Source organism: Heterodontus francisci, chromosome 18, assembly GCF_036365525.1.
Source record: "Heterodontus francisci isolate sHetFra1 chromosome 18, sHetFra1.hap1, whole genome shotgun sequence".
In the NCBI taxonomy this organism is placed as follows: Eukaryota; Metazoa; Chordata; class Chondrichthyes; order Heterodontiformes; family Heterodontidae; genus Heterodontus; species Heterodontus francisci.
In genome coordinates, this window is record NC_090388.1 from 66823593 (window position 1) to 66842310 (window position 18718).

An 18718-nucleotide genomic window follows, 5' to 3' on the forward strand; every position below is an offset into this window, starting at 1 on the left:
GGTGGCTCAAAGTTATTTTGTTAAAATCAAGTAAGATGACTCACTGACATGGAGAAGCATAGCACGATCATTATTTTTGTACTCTGGTGAAATGACATGTTGTATCAACCAAATTAAGTGAGTCCAGTCATAACTGTTACTCTGTGCATTCACTTGCGTTCAGAAATAAAGTAGCTTCACAATTCATATCTGGCCTTGTCTTACTAAATTCTCTCATTCGCCTATAAGTAGATTGGAGAAGCACACATGGGGCAACTGCAGATGATAACAGTTGCATATTGTTACACCCTGGGTTATGTTATTGTCTAATTAAATATTGGGCAATACGGACAACTCCCTGAATGCAAGATGCTCAGACCAGCAACAAGAGTGATGAGCACTGCTATAACTGAGGGAATATCTAAGGCAGACACATTTTATTTTAGATTATGTGATTAAATCCATGATGAAGTGAGATCCCACCATTTTCGGACTTAGGAGGTGAGAATGCTACCACTGAGCCAGGCTGAAACTAACACATGACAAAGACCAAGATGCCATCAGCATAAAGCCCCATATCCCTTGGCAATGAACACAAAATAATTGCCAAACATGCTTTATGTGGCAAAATCAGATAGCTATTCAATATTTTGCAGCACTGTAACAGCACCAATTTCTCTGCCCTACTCCTCAACCTGGGCACAAAAAAGGTACTTGAAGCAGTGGGTTAAAATTCTTTATACTCTTAGACTTTGACTGTTGTGTATTTATTGCCCATCCCTAATTGCCCTAGACAGCTGAGTGGCCTTGCTAAGCCATTTCAGAGGGCAGTTCAGAGTCAATCACATTGCTGTGGGTCTGGAGTCACGTGTAGGACAGACCAGGTAAGGATGGCAGATTTCCTTCTCTAAAAGGACATTAGTGAACCAGATGGGATTTTACGACAATTGATAGTTTCAGAGCATGAGACTAGCTTTCAATTCCAGATTTTTAATAATTAATTGAATTTAAATTCCATCAGCTGCCGAGGTGGGATTTGAACCTGTGTCCCCAGTGTATTAGCCTGGGTCTCTAGATTACTAGTTCAGTAACAGCACTATTAGGCAGTTCAACTCTGGGAATTACAGACTAGAATCTACAAATCTTGGCCATGGAGACCAGGACCTCCCAGACAATCCCCACATAGAGCCTGTCTTTCATAGTCCCACAGAAAAGACCAATATGAGCCCAGAAATAACAAAGCAATCTACTTGGAAAGACCTCTGCTTTTCCTCAAAAAAAGCCCCAGGGCCTATTTATTACCCCAAACTGGACATAAACCATTTACCACAAGCAAATTGAAATGTGAGTTTGGCAGGAGAAAGGCATTGTAAGCTCCCTGACGTTGGCCTTCTAAAAATTGGTGAACAAATTACAGATCACACAAGACAACTTACTCCATTATATCCAAATTAAATATCTCCTCCAGGTCCAGCTATGCTTTAAATACCACAATACAAGTGGACCTACCTGAAACCATACCTCCACTAGTCGACAAATCCTCACAGACACATGTCCACCCAGAACAAACTACAACACAGAAAGTAGTAAAAAGACCTTGCAGGAAGGCTTAGATCACCAAATGAGGAATGGAGAGCTCGATGGAAGCTGATCCCCACAACTACCACCCACAGCAGTGTGTGCATGGCTGCTACTGTACCCCTCTGCCCATATCTTGCCCACAAATCCCACACCTCTCTGGTAGATGAATACCATAGTGTACGTAACTTTCCAATCCTGCCGCCTCATTCAATAACAGCTTGCATTTATATAGTGCATTTAACGTGGTAAAATATCCCCAAGGTGCTTCATAGGAATGTAGTCAGACAAAATTTGACATCAAGCAACATAATGAGACATTAGTCCAGGTGACCAAAAACTTCGTCAAAGAATATTGAGGAACATCTAAAAGGAGGAGAGAGGGGCAGAGAGGTTTAGGGAGGAAATTCCAGAGTTTAGGTCCCAGACAGCTGAAGGCCACAGAGTGTATGAACACAATGCCTGCAGTTGCAGATTGTGTCAACCAGACCTACCTGCCAGTGAGCCAGCCTTCTCCATCTCCATGCAAATCCGAGGCAAGAACAATCATCGATGGTAGCTGCAAGATGATGCAATCCCACAACACTGCACCCCTGCCCCCAAGTATAGTGGAGTACAACCCTTCCCCACAAGAAATGAGGGTGAAGCATCTGTGGGATTTAGGCCAGTCAGACTATGCCAGGAACTCAAGAGTCTAGGCCTATTCGTGGAAATACACACATATCACAGAATCACAGAATAATACAGTGCAGAAGAGGTCCTTCGGCCCATCGAGTCTGCACCGATGCATTAAAGACACCTGACCTGTCTACCTAATCCCATTTGCCAGCACTTGGCCCATAGCCTTGAATGTTATGACGTGCCAAGTGCTCATCCAGGTACTTTTTAAAGGATGTGAGGCAACCCGCATCTACCACCCTCCCAGGCAGTGCATTCCAGACTGTCACCACCCTCTGGGCAAAAAAGTTCTTCCTCAAATCCCCCTTAAACCTCCCACCCCTCACCTTAAACTTGTGACCCCTCGTAACTGACCCTTCAACTAAGGGGAACAGCTGCTCCCTATCCACCCTGTCCATGCCCCTCATAATCTTGTACACCTCGATCAGGTCACCCCTCAGTCTTCTCTGCTCCAGCGAAAACAACCCAAGCCTACCCAACCTCTTTTCATAGCTTAAATGTTCCATCCCAGGCAACATCCTGGTGAATCGCCTCTGCACCCCCTCCAATGCAATCACATCCTTCCTATAATGTGGCGACCAGAATTGCACACAGTACTCCAGCCGTGGCCTTACCAATGTTCTGTACAACTCCAACATGACCTCCCTGCTTTTGTAATCTATGCCTCAATTGATAAAGACAAAAGTCCCATATGCCTTTTTCACCACCCTATTAACTTGCCCTTCTGCCTTCAGAGATCTATGGATAAACACGCCAAGGTCCCTTTGTTCCTCGGAACTTCCCAGTGTCAGGCCATTCATTGAATACTTCCGTGTCACATTACTCCTTCCAAAGTGTATCACCTCACACTTTTCAGCATTAAATTCCATCTGCCACTTTTCTGCCCATTTGACCATCCCGTCTATATCTTCCTGTAACCTAAGACACTCCACCTCACTGTTAACCAATCGGCCAATCTTTGTGTCATTCGCGAACTTACTGATCCTAGCCCCACATAGTCATCTATGTCGTTTATATAAATAACAAACAATAGGGGACCCAGCACAGATCCCTGCGGTACGCCACTGGACACTGGCTTCCAGTCACTAAAACAGCTGTCTGTCATCACTCTGTCTCCTACAGCTAAGCCAATTTTGAATCCACCTTATCAAATTACCTTGCATCCCATGTGCATTTGCTTTCTTGATAAGTCTCCCATGTGGGACATTGTCAAAGGCTTTGCTGAAATCCGTGTAAACTACATCAACTGCACTACCATCATCTACACACCTGGTCACATGCTCAAAAAATTCATTCAAATTTGTTAGGCATGACCTCCCTCTGACAAAGCCATGCTGACTATTCCTAATCAAATTTTGCCTCTCCAAGTGGAGATAGATTCTCTCCTTCAGAATTTTCTCCAATAGTTTCCCTACCACTGACATGAGACTCACTGGTCTGTAGTTCCCTGGCTTATCTCTACAACCTTTCTTAAATAGTGGGACCACATTAGCTGTTCTCCAGTCCTCTGGCACCTCCCCCGTGGCCAGAGAGGAATTAAAAATTAGGGTCAGGGCCCCTGCAATCTCCACCCTCACCTCCCACAGCATCCTGGGATACAAATCGTCTGGACCTGTAGATCTGTCCACTTTTAAGCCTTCCAAAACCTCCAATACCTTGTCACTCCCTATGACAATTTGCTCAAGAACCTCACAGTCTCTGTCTCTAAGTTCCATATCTACATCTTCATTCTCTTGGGTGAAGACAGATGTGAAGTATTCGTTCAACACCCTACCAATGTCCTCTGACTCCACCCACAAATTTCCCCCTTGGTCCCTACTCTTTCCCTGGTTATCATCTTCCCATTGATATACTTATAGAATATCTTGGGATTTTCCTTACTTTTACCAGCCAGAGCTTTCTCAAGTCCCCTTGTTGCTCTCCTAATTGCTTTCTTAAGCTCCATCCTACACTTTCTGTACTCCACTAATGGTTCCATTGATTTGCTCTCCTTGTATTTGCTAAAAGCCTCTCTTTTCCTTCTCATCGTACCCTGAATGTTTCTGGTCACCCATGGTTCTCTGGGCTTGTTGCTCCTACTTATTACCCTAGAGGGAACATGCTGGGCCCATTTCCTTTTTGAATGCCCCCCACTGCTCTTCTGTAGATTTCCCGACAAGTAACTCTTTCCAGTCTACCTTGGCCAGATGCTGCCTTATTTTACTAAAATTCGCTCTCCCCCCAATCCAAAGCCTTTTTTTGCAACTTGTCTGTTTCTTTCTCCATAACAAGCTTAAATTGTACCATGTTGTGGTCGCTATCACCAAAATGCACCCCCACCAACACATCAACCACCTGTCCGGCTTCATTCCCCAGAATTAGGTCCAGCACTGCACCCTCCCTTGTTGGATCCTCTACATATTGAGCTAAAAAGTTCTTTTGTATACATTTTAAGAACTCCACTCCATCTAAGCCCTTAACATGGTGACTATCCCAATTAATGTTGGGAAAGTTGAAATCACCTAATATAACCACCCTATTATTTTTACACACCTCTGCAAATTGCGCACACATTTGCTCCTCAATTTCCCACTGACTACCTGGGGTCTATAATAAACACCTAGCAATGTGGCTGTCCCTTTTTTATTCCTAAACGCTACCCATAAAGCTTCATTTGATGCCCCCTCCAAGATATCATCTCTCCTTACTGCAGTAACTGACTCCTTAACTAACATTGCAATGCCCCCTCCTCTTTCACATCACAAATAAACTAAGAGCATTGCCCAAGAAAGTCAAAGCGGAGCTACAAACAACACAGCATTATAAAGCCCATCATCATCAATCCGGGACCCTTAATATAGCCCCCAATGCAGCCTCACCCCCAGGGACCATTCTGACTCCCAACCAGCACATTGTTTCCAATGTTTGCTACCATAATGTATCCATTTATTCCTCTGCCAATTTACCATGTGACAAACTATACAGCAACTTGACACATTGTAATTTTTTTGAAGAAACACTGATTTAAAAACTATTGGTGAGGCAGGAGGGGGTTGCAGTTCTTGGCAATTTTTTGTGCAAGAGTTGAGCGTTGACCACAGAACTGGGGCAATGTTGAGAGCAGCAACAGTTCCCGACAATGGGCTTGGATCACAGAACACAGCTGAAAATCCACAACTGACTGCCACTCCCAACCCCTTAAAACATATAATAAAAGCAAAATAATGCAGATGCTGGAAATCTGAAATAAAAACAAAAAGTGCTGGAAATACTCAGCAGGTCTGGCAACATTTGTGGAGAGAGAAGCAGAGTTAACATTTCAGGTCTGTGACCCTTCATCAGGCCCTTAAAACATATTCTGGCTCGCACAGGTTTTACTCACAATTTGTAGCAATTTAACTTGGCTAGTTCTAGCGATGAACTGTCAGGAAACGAACAAGGATTAAGTATTTCTTTTCCCTTCCCCTGGGTCACAATTATAGCAGAAAGAACACTGTGAAGAGATCTATTCTTGCAAGAAAATATTATAAAACTCCTTTGACAAAAAAACAGCATTCTGCAACAAATCTCACCTGCTGTGATTTTCTCGGTTACTCGAGTGTCAATTATCCAACCTTAAAAATAACCTCCAACATCATCATGCCGAGATAATAAATTAAACTTTGGCACCAACAGCTGGCTATTTACCTACAATTACTTTGCACACGCCCTACTAATAGACTGCAAAATGATCAGCACCCAAAATTACCACTTCACCTCACGTTTATTGAGGAAAATCATCAAAGCAGGCATGCAAATGAAAGCCAAAAATTCTTACTTCAATCCAATTTAAATGACTTTTAACCAATTTAGTGGGGTTTTCTTCAAAACTACACACAGACAAAAAAAATGAACTTTATTTCTTAAGAGTGCAGTTATTAGCACACTTCTGCATTGCTACAAGGTAGCTTCATATGGTCATCACTATAAGTGGTTGTATAACTCAGCAGACTAAAGCCATAGGCTCTGTGACTTTTCTCCCACCTATCACCCGTGTTCCCAACAAGGCCATCTCACACCCATCTAAAAATATATAATGAAAAGATAGAAATGTAAAATTATACCACTTAATAGGCAGGTAAATGCGATAGCTCCAGTTGAGAGGCAGGACTGCAATGCGCCAGATTGCCCTCCTGTTGTACTGTAATTTCTTTGATCCCATCTGGTTAACCAGAGACAAAGGTACTCAGCAGCTGTTGACAAGTCCCACTGGCTCAGCATCAAAATGGCATTTTACACTATCCCTTTTGTTGGTGGTGGCTGCACGGAGGCTGCATTCATGCCAGCAGGCCCAGCACCTGCTCGGCCCAGAGCAGCCCAATTTCCCAGTGGGTTCGTAGAACAGACCATCAGCCCCTCATCACCAAATGTAAGGAGCCTAATGTCTGCCTTAAGCAACAGCCCCAGACACCTGAATAATGGCCCGGACCAATACAGGGTCGGATGTCTTCAGGCATCCTTGGGGCACAGGACATTGGTCCCCAGAATTGGCTCTTATTGCGCTGGCATATTCCCATAAAACAGATGCAACAAGGTCAATTTTCTGCGCCAGTTAGCTTGAAGAACAACACAGCTCTCATTAACTATTTCTCAGCTCAGCATGTTCTGACCTTTCAAAGCCAGCTGTGTGCAGGGTTAACACTTACACCCACAGCAGCTGCAGAGAACAGATTACCTGCACATGCAATGCACCATGTGTAAGCATGCAAAGCGGGTACTCAACCTCCCACCATCACCACCAACATCCACCACCCACCCCCCACGCCACCCCCCCCAAAACCCCAAGCCTTGGAAATATGATCACAGGGTGCTCATACAACAGACGCCACAGTCAGTCAGTTGAATCTGTTCCTGCATACATCCTGTCACTATTACCTTCTGACAACCCCACAGGGAAGTTATGTTGTGTAGGATGGAACAGCCAGCAACACAGGTCTTTGAAGGGCTGCATTCTTCATTCTTATTTAAGTTGCCAATTCAAACTGACAAGATTTCATTGATCGATTTGCCTTTTTTTCCCCCCTTTTGCTACATTTTGCTGCTAACTTTCAGTGCCTGCACGTTATGATGCAATCAGGTTTTATGTAAAGCTTGTGAAAGCAAAAATGTACAACTCTGCAAAAATATACCAGCTAACTGATAGTCATCAATTTGTACCAGGGACTTCTGAGAAACTTGTACCTTTTAAAAAATCTTGCCAATCCCATTCAAATAGTGCCAGGTTTTTGATTCATGACGACACTTTTTTCTCAAACAGATTTTGCTGCAACGTATAGCTTTAATGATGTCATTCTCTTAGCTCAACTGCAGGTTTAATTGCCGATCGGAATAATGTCAAGTATTGCATATCAGTAAATGTCGACTGCAGCTTTTCATCACATTAATTTAAAACACAGTACCACTGCCCCAACACACAGAACCAAAACCCTAATATACAGTACCGTGACTCATATAGTACAACTCGACACAGTAAAACTCCAATATACAATATTAAAATCCTGATATACAGTGGAACATTCATTATCCACGCTCTAACCATCTGCCTTCCCCATCATCCAAATTTTCTTTGGGGCAAAGTGAAATTCAGGAGACAGAGAGAAAGCAAACAAACCAAAAATATAATTTCAGAGGGGTCGGGGAGCCAGTCAAGGTTTAGGGAGGTTAAAAAGGCAAATTTCAGACAGGCATCAGGAACATTTTCTTTATGCATGTACAGAACTCCTCAATTTCTTAATGCATTGAAAGCACGGGTGGCAGTGCTTTCCCAAAATACTTTGTGAAAAGTAAGACAATGGTCTGGATTTAGGGGTAGTAATAATGCTGAAGTTATTGCTGCTCACCGTTATAACAGAGTAAATCAGACAGTAGCATCCAACAATTGCACATCATAGTTAAATATGAAAATCCAGAAGTTGCTGTCTGCTTTGCCCTGCTCCTCCACAAGCTTCACTACACTGCTACCTCACCAATAGACTCAGCATTAAAACACATTAAGGGCATGAAGTTACAGTACTCAGCCACTAGTTAACCACTAAACACAGCAAAGTTATGGCGTGTCCATTCAAGTATAAGTGAATTTTTTAATGGCATATGTCTTATTTACTGCCAAACAATCTCGCTGGCACTGAAAGTTTACTTATTGGTTCATTTTTCATCATTGTTGATTTTAAAATATAATAAAATTAAACTTTTTTTTAACTTTTTCTTTCTGTCTCTTATCTCTCTCCCAATCCCATTGTCTTTCTCTCTCTTTATTTCACTTTCTGTACAATATTTTACACTAAATTAAATATTCTAACTTGCACTTCATGGTTTCTTCTTCTTCTTTGTCCTCCTTGGCTCGAGAGATAATGGGTAAGCGCCTGGAGGTGGTCAGTGGTTTGTGAAGCAGCGCCTATAGTGGCTACAAAGGGCAATTCTAGAGTGACAGAATCTTCCACAGACGCTGCAGATAAAATTGGTTGTCGGGACTGTTACACAGTTGGCTCTCTCCTTGCGCTTGTCTTTTTTCCTGCCAACAGCTAAGCCTCTTCGACTCGCCATTCTTTAGCCCCGCCTTTATGGCTGCCCGCCAGCTCTGGCGATCACTGGCAACTGACTCCCACGACTTGTGATCAATGTCACAGGACTTCATGTCGCGTTTGCAGACGTCTTTAAAGCGGAGACATGGACAGCCGGTGGGTCTGATACCAGTGACGAGCTCGCTGTACAATGTGTCCTTGGGGATCCTGCCATCTTCCATGCAGCTCACATGGCCAAGACATCTCAAGCGCCGCTGGCTCAGTAGGGTGTATATGCTGGGGTTGTTGGCCGCCTGCATGGTTTAGACCAGGGTTATCCAACCTTTTCAGGCAGATGGCTGCATTATAATTTTTGCTCGGCCTGGGGACCGGTGAGCAAATTTCGAAAGATAAAGGCATTAAAAATCTATCTTACTAATCAAAGCAACAACAAATGTTCATTTTTGTGAAGACGCTTTAAATGAGAAAACAAATTTATTGACTTACTTTCTCGTTGCTATATTGAAAACTGATTTAGTGACATACTTGGCATTGTTTTTACTTTATCAAGTAGTCAGTCTCTGCCTGCACACTTGATGTAGCGATGCAGAGTATTCTGGATAGATGTCCACCTTTCGGAAGAGACCTGCATCTCTCTTCCCCATCTCTCCGCACTCTGTGTGTGTGTGCATGTCTCGTTCTCTCTTCCCTCCCCACTCCCCTCTAGGACTAGGGCACACAGATTGAAAGTTTTGTGCAAAAGATGCAGGGGGAATATGAGGAAGCAATTTTTTACACAGTGGGTGGTAATGACCTGGAACTCGCTGCCCACAACGGTGGTGGAAGTAGAGCTGATCAATGACTTCAAGAGGAAGTTGGATGGCCACCTGAGAGAAATAGACTTGCAGGGCTACGGGGATTGAGCCAGGGAGTGGGACTGACTGCATAGCTCTGTGGAAAGCCAGCATGGGCACGATGGACAGAATGGCCTCCTTCTGTGCTGTAAGTAAATGACTCTTTGACTCTCGCTTCCCCCCCATCTCTCTCTGTCTCCCTCTCCACCCTCTCCCCCATGTTTCCAGTGCTCCCTGCGCTCTCTGACCCCTTCTCTGTCTCCCCCTCTCTCTCTGTTCCCTTCTCTCTCTGTCTGCTCCCCCTCTCCCATTCTCTTTCCTCTCTCTGTCTGCTCCCCCTCTCCCATTCTCTTTCACACAGTTTCAGAGAGTGGAACGCTCAGCAGATGGTTGGTCAGTTCTTTTAAAAAAGATTGTTGTCAGTTTCACAGCTGACAGCTGCTGCCATCGGGAACAGCCGTTTCTCAGCAGACTCAGGGTCTTCCGGCAGGCTTTTAAAAAAAGTCTGAACCTGCTGGAAAACCCTGGGTCTGTTAGAAAATGACTGTTGCCAATGTCAGCAACTGTCAGCTGTGAAACTAACAGTACAATAGTTTAGAAGCCAGACTGACAAGGGGAAATTTCGCATCTCCATTCACGGTGAGGATGAGGAATGGTCTTGGGAACAGTTTACATCCGCGGGCCGGATGGAAACGTTTGGTGAGCCGGATTCTGGCCCGTGTGCCGTATGTTGAACAACCCTGGTTTAGACTCTGCATGACTCAATCAGGATTCTTTAATCTGATTTGTCGAGGAGATCTGCTAACACAGGTCCTAGACCCCTATAGAGGGACCTGTGCTAGAACAGACAGTATGTTGTCATGCAAAAGTCCACAAAAAGTTTGCGGACAGCGTGTAAACATAATGAACGGCAAATGGCTTTCCTTCGCTGCTGACCACAAAATCTGTGACATTATCTGCACAAATGCACTGAATTCTTCCAACTGCAAGTGGAAGGTAAGGATCAGTGATGCTGCCAGAATCCCAGGATCAGCTTTGAACTTTCTGGATGTCCCTTATCACCGATTTCAATGCAGAATAACTTTGCTTTGTTGTAGTTCTTTCTAAAATGCCTTTTGGTTCAAATCCATGATACCAAATGCTACTTTGTATGAAAAAAATGCACTCAGTTGTATAATCTGTACAAGAATAGCCCAGAATTTGTTGGGAAAATAACTCAACTTCAATGATGCACACCATTATCAGTGTGTAAATCGCCAGCAATTTCTGGCAAGTAAGCGAGACCCCATGAGTTGCAAAATGCCACAAGTTGTCAGCCTCATGAAAACAGCAGCTCCCCTTCAAGCTCGCTACGAATTTCAAGAAATTGCTGCATTTGTCCATTAATTGCCAAATAAACACGACACAGAAAATTAAGACTGGTATTTAACTGTGTAAGTAACCTTTTAATGTACAGAATCTCATTCCTGCAATGCCAATCAACTTTTACAGTCCAGAAGGCGAACAATTGAAACTGTGGACTCACTTTCTTATGGGTGGTAAATTGTTAGACATTTTTCAAAATGTTATTTTTTTTCATGATTTTCAAAATTAAAAAATGTAATTTTTTAAAATCTTACTTTCCCCTTATGTCTCATTTTTCTCTCCTGCTTAATCCAGTCTTTCTTTCCATCTCTATTTCGCTTTCTGTACCTGATCTGACTCATTTACTCTATTTTGTCCTCTGACATTCCTCTGGCTTTTTTTCTCAATCCTTAAATTTGATTGGGCAAGGAGTTAGACTGTTGGTCCCGATGTTCACTGAGGCCCCACATGCCCCATTGCCCTCACCGCACCATTATCATTGCTCCCACTAAGCTACACATAGCAGCCTGGAAGGTACTGTGCAGGTCTTGTTCCATGTAAAATACCACATATTCACAGCCACACAAAAAAATGTAAAAGCACCACACATTGAAAAAACTAGCCACGCACAACAACAGAATTTTACAAGCCACATCAGCCATTACCATGTCGCATTTCCAGCGATTTGCAGCATAAAAATGTTGAATTAAAGGTCGAGGGACAAAATCAAACTCAATGGGCATACAGCAAGATGCCCTGTTCCAGCAAATTCCTGGCCAATATTTAAAATGGTTGTTATCTCTTTAAAGCTATAATAGTTTGCCAAGTTATTAGTGCCAATAAGACATTCCATTCCTTGGGGCTACAGAAGATAAAAGTAGGTCTTTTTCAACCAATCCATTAGGTTCACACTGGGTTGGTTCAGGCTCATCAACCAAAATAATATATATGTGCCCCACTTTTTATTTAAAGGAGCATAACTAATAACGAAACTCAAATATAAAATGTAATTTCAACAAAAGGAACTTCTAAAAGGAAATCATATTATTACTTGTATCTATCTGAGGCAATCTCCTGACTTATCCTCAATTACTCTTATCCCATTTCATGCCTTATACTCTTTCCTACCAGCCAAGAAAACTATGAGCCGTTTTCATGCAGCATTAATGAACACTGCAGTAACACATTATTTACTATCTATTCCGATACTTGAATCACTCTTTGCACAAAAAAAGTTAAATTATCCAATAACACATATTAGCCAACGTAATTTAAAAGTGTAAAAGAAATTCAAATCATCCAATAATTTGAATTGAACAACTTTGAGAGAAGCAGACCATGCTATGAGTACCATTGATCAGCACATTTTTTAAAGTACTCAGGATTTCGTTGGGAACTTTAAATGAAGTTTTCTGCAAGTTTAAATTTCCTGCATGAATTATGAGCACTTCCTAAACTTCCACAAATCATGGAACTCAAAAGTGAACGAGAGTCATGAACACAACCGTTCTTCACCAAGCAGAGTTTTGATGCTATTACACAATTAAAAATTAAAGCATGTTGATGATTTTTAAATTCATTTTCAGGATTTGGGAATCATTGGCACGGTCAACATTTATTGCCCATCCCTAGTTGCCCAGAGAAGGTGGTGGTGAGCCACCTTCTAGAACTGTTGGGAATGGTTTGACACAAACAAGGGGTTTGCCAGGCCAGTTCAGACAGCAGTCAAGAGACAACCATATTGGTGCAGCAATGAAGTCACAGAGACCAGACTGGGTGGAGACAGCGAGCTCCCTTCCCTACAGGACATGAGTGAACTAGTATTTTCATGACTATCCAACAGTTTCATCTTCATTGCAGCTTTTTGTCATATATTTAAAACGAATTTCAAATTCTCAAATAGCTATGGTGAGATTTAAACTCATATTCTCTGGATTATGATCCAGTCATATAACCACTATACATGCATATGTTTCACAATATGCTTCAATACTGCATGATAAGCATTTTATAACATATTCTTACTTATAACCCCTAGTACCCCAGAAATTGACTTTCAACCATCTATATTTCAGTCTAGTTTTATGTAGTTCAAAATGCTCTCTCCAGATACAATCGAAGTTTGAAAAGATAACATCTTTAAATTGCATTGCAGGATTCTTTTGTAATTCAAGCAGACACAGTATGACTATTCCACACAGTCACCATATCACTTTATTGAAATCATCAGAACACTGCAATGTAATAGACATTTCACATTTATCAGCTGTATGTTAGCATCGCCTTCTGCCCTTTAGCTCATCATTCTGTAGTTGCAATAAACTTGCAAAATAAATTAGTTGTAAAATGAAGCGATAATTATGCATATTGTTCCCCAATATAAAATGCCACATTTCACTGTACATTTAATCATATAAATGGCGAGTATGAGTGTCCAGGAAGTGATCTCATGCAACACAGATCATTTTTCACCACTACACATAATTCTTTATCCAAAATATTAGTTTTTTAAAAACTATAATCAGAATTCTGAAAATATACAAGATATAACAGTTTCCTCACATATTACAACTGATAACTTGGAAACACAAGTGCATCAAGGTTATTAGAGTAGCTTGTTCACAAATGTAAATTATGGGTCTTCTTCATGCATCTTCCACTTAGCGTTACGGAGATGCATTAAGTGAAACAACACTTAGGTGTGACACCAGTGATCTAAAGCCCTATTTTTGCAATGAACCTGCCATGTGGCATACTTATAACCTGCTGTACACAGCTGTGATGGCTGTTTCTCTCCGTACAGCAAATAACTCTAAGCTTGGTGACAAGTTGATTTTTTTTTTGGCAAGTCATTTAAGATAAATAATGACAAATTAATTTGAGATCAAGTTGGCCCTTCTGAATTTTATACAACACCTGTCGGTGAAATTTCTAAGATGGCCATTTGCTGAGTAGCTGAAATATTAAAAAGTCCAGCATTCTGCTAACATTGTACCTCTGTTTAAAAAGGGACTGAGGGATAGACTGAATAATTACAGGCCAACCAGTCTAACCTCAGTAGTGGGCAAATTGTTGGAATCTATTCTGAGAGACAGGATGAACTGTCACATAGAAAGGCACAGGTTAATCAAGGATAGTCAGCATGGGTTTGTTAAGGGAAGATCTTGTTTAACTAACTTGATCGAATTTTTTGAAGAAGTAACAAGGAAGGTAGATGAGGGTAGTGCAGTTGATGTGGTCTACATGGATTTTAGCAAAGCCTTTGACAGGTTCCCACATGGCAGACTGGTTAAATAATATCCCATGGGATCCAGAGAAATGCAGCAAGGTGGATACAAAATTGGCTCAGTGGCAGGCAACAAAGGATAATTGTTGACGGGTGTATTAACGACTGGAGGGCTGTTTTCAGAGGCATTCTGCAGGGCTCAGTACTGGGTCCCCTGCTTTCTGTGGTATATGTTAACGATTTGGATGTAAATGTAAGGGACATGATCAAGAAGTTTGCAGACGACACAAAGATTAGCCGTGTGGTAGATAGCGAGGAGGATAGCTGTCGGCTGCAGGAAGATATTGATGGTCTGGTCAGATGGACCGAAAAGTGGCAAATGGAATCCAACCTGGAGAAGTGTGAGGTGATGCATTTGAGGAGGTAAAACAAGGCAAAGGAATACACGATTAAAGGGAAAATACTGAGAAGTGTAGAGTAAGTGAGAGACCTTGGAGTGAATGTCCACAGATCCCTGAAGGTAGCAGGACTGGTCAATAAGGTGGTTAAGAAGGCATATGGAATCCTTTCCTTTATTAGCCAAGGTATAGAATATAAGAGCAGGGAGGGTATGCTGGAACTGTACAACTCGCTGGTTAGGACACAACTTGAGTACCGTGTGCAGTTCTGGTCACCTCATTACAGAAAGGATGTAATTGCACTAGAGAGGGTACAGAGGAAGTTTACGAGGATGTTGCCAGGAAAAATGCAGCTATGAGGAAAGATTGGATAGGCTGGGGGGAGATCTGATTGACATGTACAAAATTTTGAGGGGCCTGGATAGAGTGGAGGCGAGGGGTCTGTTCACCTGAGCAGAGAGGTCAGTGACGAGGGGGCATAGATTTAAAGTAATTGATAGAAAAATTAGAGGGGAGATGAGGAAAAACATTTTCACCTTGAGGATGGTGGGGGTCTGGAACTCACTGCCTGAAAGGATAGTTGAGGCATAAACCCTCAACTCATTCAAAAGGAGTCTGGATATGCACCTCAAGTGCTGTAATCTGCAGAGTTACAGACCAAATGCTGGAAGGTGGGATTAGAATAGGTGGATCGTTTATCGGCCAGCACAGACACAATGGGCCAAGTGGCCTCTTTCTGTGCCTTAAACTTTCTATGATTCTTGTACAGTAATTTTCTAAAACTAACAGAAAAGCACAAGGCTTTTTTAAATAAAAATTATTCCCACCTGAAACATAATCAGGACGAACATTGTAAAGTCCAGTTTCTCCACTTTTGGAAATGGCCAGCCTCTCTTTTCAATGAAATAAACAGGAACATAGAATTCCAAATAAGTGACTGAATTAGAGGCACCAGTAGCAGCCAGTATTTACAATGTTACAGGAATCAGAATGTGCCTGACCCAGTTCAATGCAAGTCAATATAACTTACAAAGATACAAAGCGTTCAGGGGATAATGGAAAGATGAGTGGTTCCCTTATATAAAGCAGTCATGCCTGTACTGCAGAAAAAGCCACGTTATAAAAGTGTTCCATGAAAAAGTTAGAACAGTTGAGGTTACAAAAAATTGCCAGACCAAAACAAGAAAGATCCATCTTTTATAACAATATTCAAGGAGTGAGCAACAAACTCAAAATAGAAATGATGGGGGGTTTCAACTCGTCCAGCAGAAGCCAGAAATGACTGCAACAACTCGTCTGACATAAGCCAGAAATGACTGCATCAACTCGTCCGACCTCAGCCAGAAATGACTGCATCATCTCACCCAGCATAAGCCGGGAATGACTGTATCAGCTCGTCCAACATAAGCCAGGAATGACTGCATCAACTCACAGAACATAAGCCAGGAATGATTGCACCAACTCGTCCAACATAAACCAGGAATGACTGCATCAACCCGTCCAACATCAGCCAGGAATGACTGCATCAACGCGCCCAACAGAAGCCAGGAATGACTGCATCAACTCGTCCAACATAAGCCAGGAATGACTGCATCAACTCACAGAACATAAGCCAGGAATAATTGCATCAACTCGTCCAACATAAGCCAGGAATGACTGCATCAACGCGCCCAACAGAAGCCAGGAATGACTGCATCAACTCGTCCAACATAAGCCAGGAATGACTGCATCAACTCACAGAACATAAGCCAGGAATAATTGCATCAACTCGTCCGACATAAGCCAGGAATGACTGTATCAACTCGTCCAATATAAACCAGGAATGACTGTATCAACTCGTCCAATATAAACCAGGAATGACTGTATCAACTCGTCCAATATAAACCAGGAATGACTGTATCAACTCGTCCAATATAAACCAGGAATGACTGTATCAACTCGTCCAATATAAACCAGGAATGACTGTATCAACTCGTCCAATATAAACCAGGAATGACTGTATCAACTCGTCCAATATAAACCAGGAATGACTGTATCAACTCGTCCGACATAAACCAGGAATGACTGCATGAACATGCCCAACACAAGCCAGGAATGACTGAGTTTATCAATGTAGTGCATAACTGCATCAAGGGGTCCACAAGAAGCAGCATTCTTCTGGACTTTGTTCACATGTGAATTGGGGTAACTTAGGATATATGAGGTGAGCATAGATTGGAAGGCAGCACTTAAAAATAAATCTTTCAAGAATAAATTGGTATGATTCAAACAATGTATGCAGAGAAAGTACATACTTAAGTGCAGCAAAAGCAAAGTAAAAGTGTTCCAAAACAACAGGAAAAGAACCTCCAACATTTGTACAGAACCTGTTGAGAATGACCACTGGCTATTATGTCTGGGAATTATAAAACGAGACTACGTTCTGGCAGTTGTAGGGGAACAGTTGTCATACTATTGGAAGTTGAAACTGCAGATGTTGTAAATCATCCCGATAAAACGAAAGACAGTTTTTAGCGTAAGGGGGACTTCTGATATTTGATTAGTTCAAAGTAAACCACAAGCATGGATCCTACCAACCAATCAAAATGAAATATTCCTGCAGCTGTCTTTGTTAAATGGATTTCACTTTATTGCATAATCGCCGTCCACTTCGAGTTGTTCTTTTTATTTTATAGTTATCAAATAAAAAAACTGAAGAAATTACATTCTCTAATTTTAAAAGTATCTTGATTCGAAAAAGGTGCACAATGCTCCCTTTCGTAACTCCTTTTTCAGTATTTTCACCGTTAAAACTGATACTGAAGGTGAAGAGAGAGGTTTCTACGAAATGAACGATGATTGCAGGGGGAAAACAGAGACAGGCAGAATCGTTTCATTTTCAGCTCATTTCCATCTGATCGCCAAGATCGTTTCTTTCCACTCTCTTCCCCCCACCGCCCGCTTCTTTACTAACGTTCACGCAATACATGTTCCTACACTTGTGGGAAGTCTCTTATCCCCACACTTCACTCCCTGTGACAGGGGCTAATTACTCAGGCCGTGGGGCTCGTCTTACTGCGGAGGCTGTTGTCAGCGTGGTTAAAGTTAAAGTTTAGCCCGCTGCTGTTTCCAGATTTGCCTCATTGGGAGCTAATGCAGCCCATGTTCATGTTACACACAAGATGCACAGGTTAACTGCACAGTCTGACAATGATTTGTCTATTTTAAGCTGTAAGCTCTCAGCAGGCTATGTATGATATTGAATTGTTTACACTCAATGTGTTAATTTCCCTGCTCCTGTATTGCTGGATCACTGTAACTGATGCCCGGTTTGTAATAAGGACGTGGAGCCCTTTGCAATGCACGGGATATGACCCATACACTAACTCTTTGCAATCACTTCCAGTTGCACCTTTTTTTTTCGTTATTTGCACCAAATTTTCCTCCTTTTTTGCATTTAAAACTCATGTGTCCGGAGTAACTCGTCGCTTTAATCCACCCTCCCAGGAAACAAAAAAGTGAAATTGCAGCTTTATTTATTTTTTAAATGCACGTGAAGCTCATTCTCCCGCATAAACGTGGGACTCACCCGCTCAGTTCCTGTTTACCAGCCGCTTTCCAAGCAGAGGGGAGGGGGAAGGGGAACCCGGAAGCGATCGGTTCATTCAGAGTCAGACACGTGTTTGCCCAGCCAAGAGGAGGGAGCAGAGATTGAGATTTGCGTTACCCCACTCTGCTGCCTGGGAATGAATACAGCTCATTGCAAGGAAGGGCTGCAATCAGAGAATAGGGGAATAAACAGTGCAGAGGAAGTGGTATAGGCAAAGCGAGCTGTGTGAGCAGGAGAGATCGGAAGAGTTGGGTTCAACATTTTTATTATGTCGGTTGCATAAGAAGACTGTCCTGAGGAAAGATCGAGTTGAATGGGCTTATGATCTCTCGAGTATAGAAAAATGAGAGGTGATCTTGTTGAAATGTATAGAGTTCTTCCTGGGCTTGGCAGGCTGTTTTTCTTAGTTGTAGAGTCTGGAATTTTGCGGGGGGTGGTTGTGCAGGCAGAGTCTCATAACAAGGGGTCAGCCATTTAGGACTGAGATGAGAAATTTCTTCACTCAGAGGGTTGTGAACGTTTGGAATTTTGTATCCCGAGGTTGTGGATCCTCA

General features: G+C 42.3%; 1 protein-coding gene across 3 annotated transcripts in view; it reads right to left on the reverse strand.

Annotated features, from left to right (window-relative positions):
• Window positions 1-18219, reverse strand: part of pot1 (protection of telomeres 1 homolog) — a 399782-nt gene extending 381563 nt beyond the window's left edge. The window contains exon 1 of one of the 3 annotated variants that reach the window (XM_068050910.1): window positions 18144-18219. The gene's annotated coding sequence lies outside the window, so the exon portion shown is untranslated. Of the gene's footprint in view, window positions 1-16869; window positions 16946-18143 lie in introns of those variants that run through there. The other 2 variants (XM_068050911.1, XM_068050912.1) reach the window with 2 other exon arrangements.
• Between the last annotated feature and the right edge of the window lie 499 nt (window positions 18220-18718).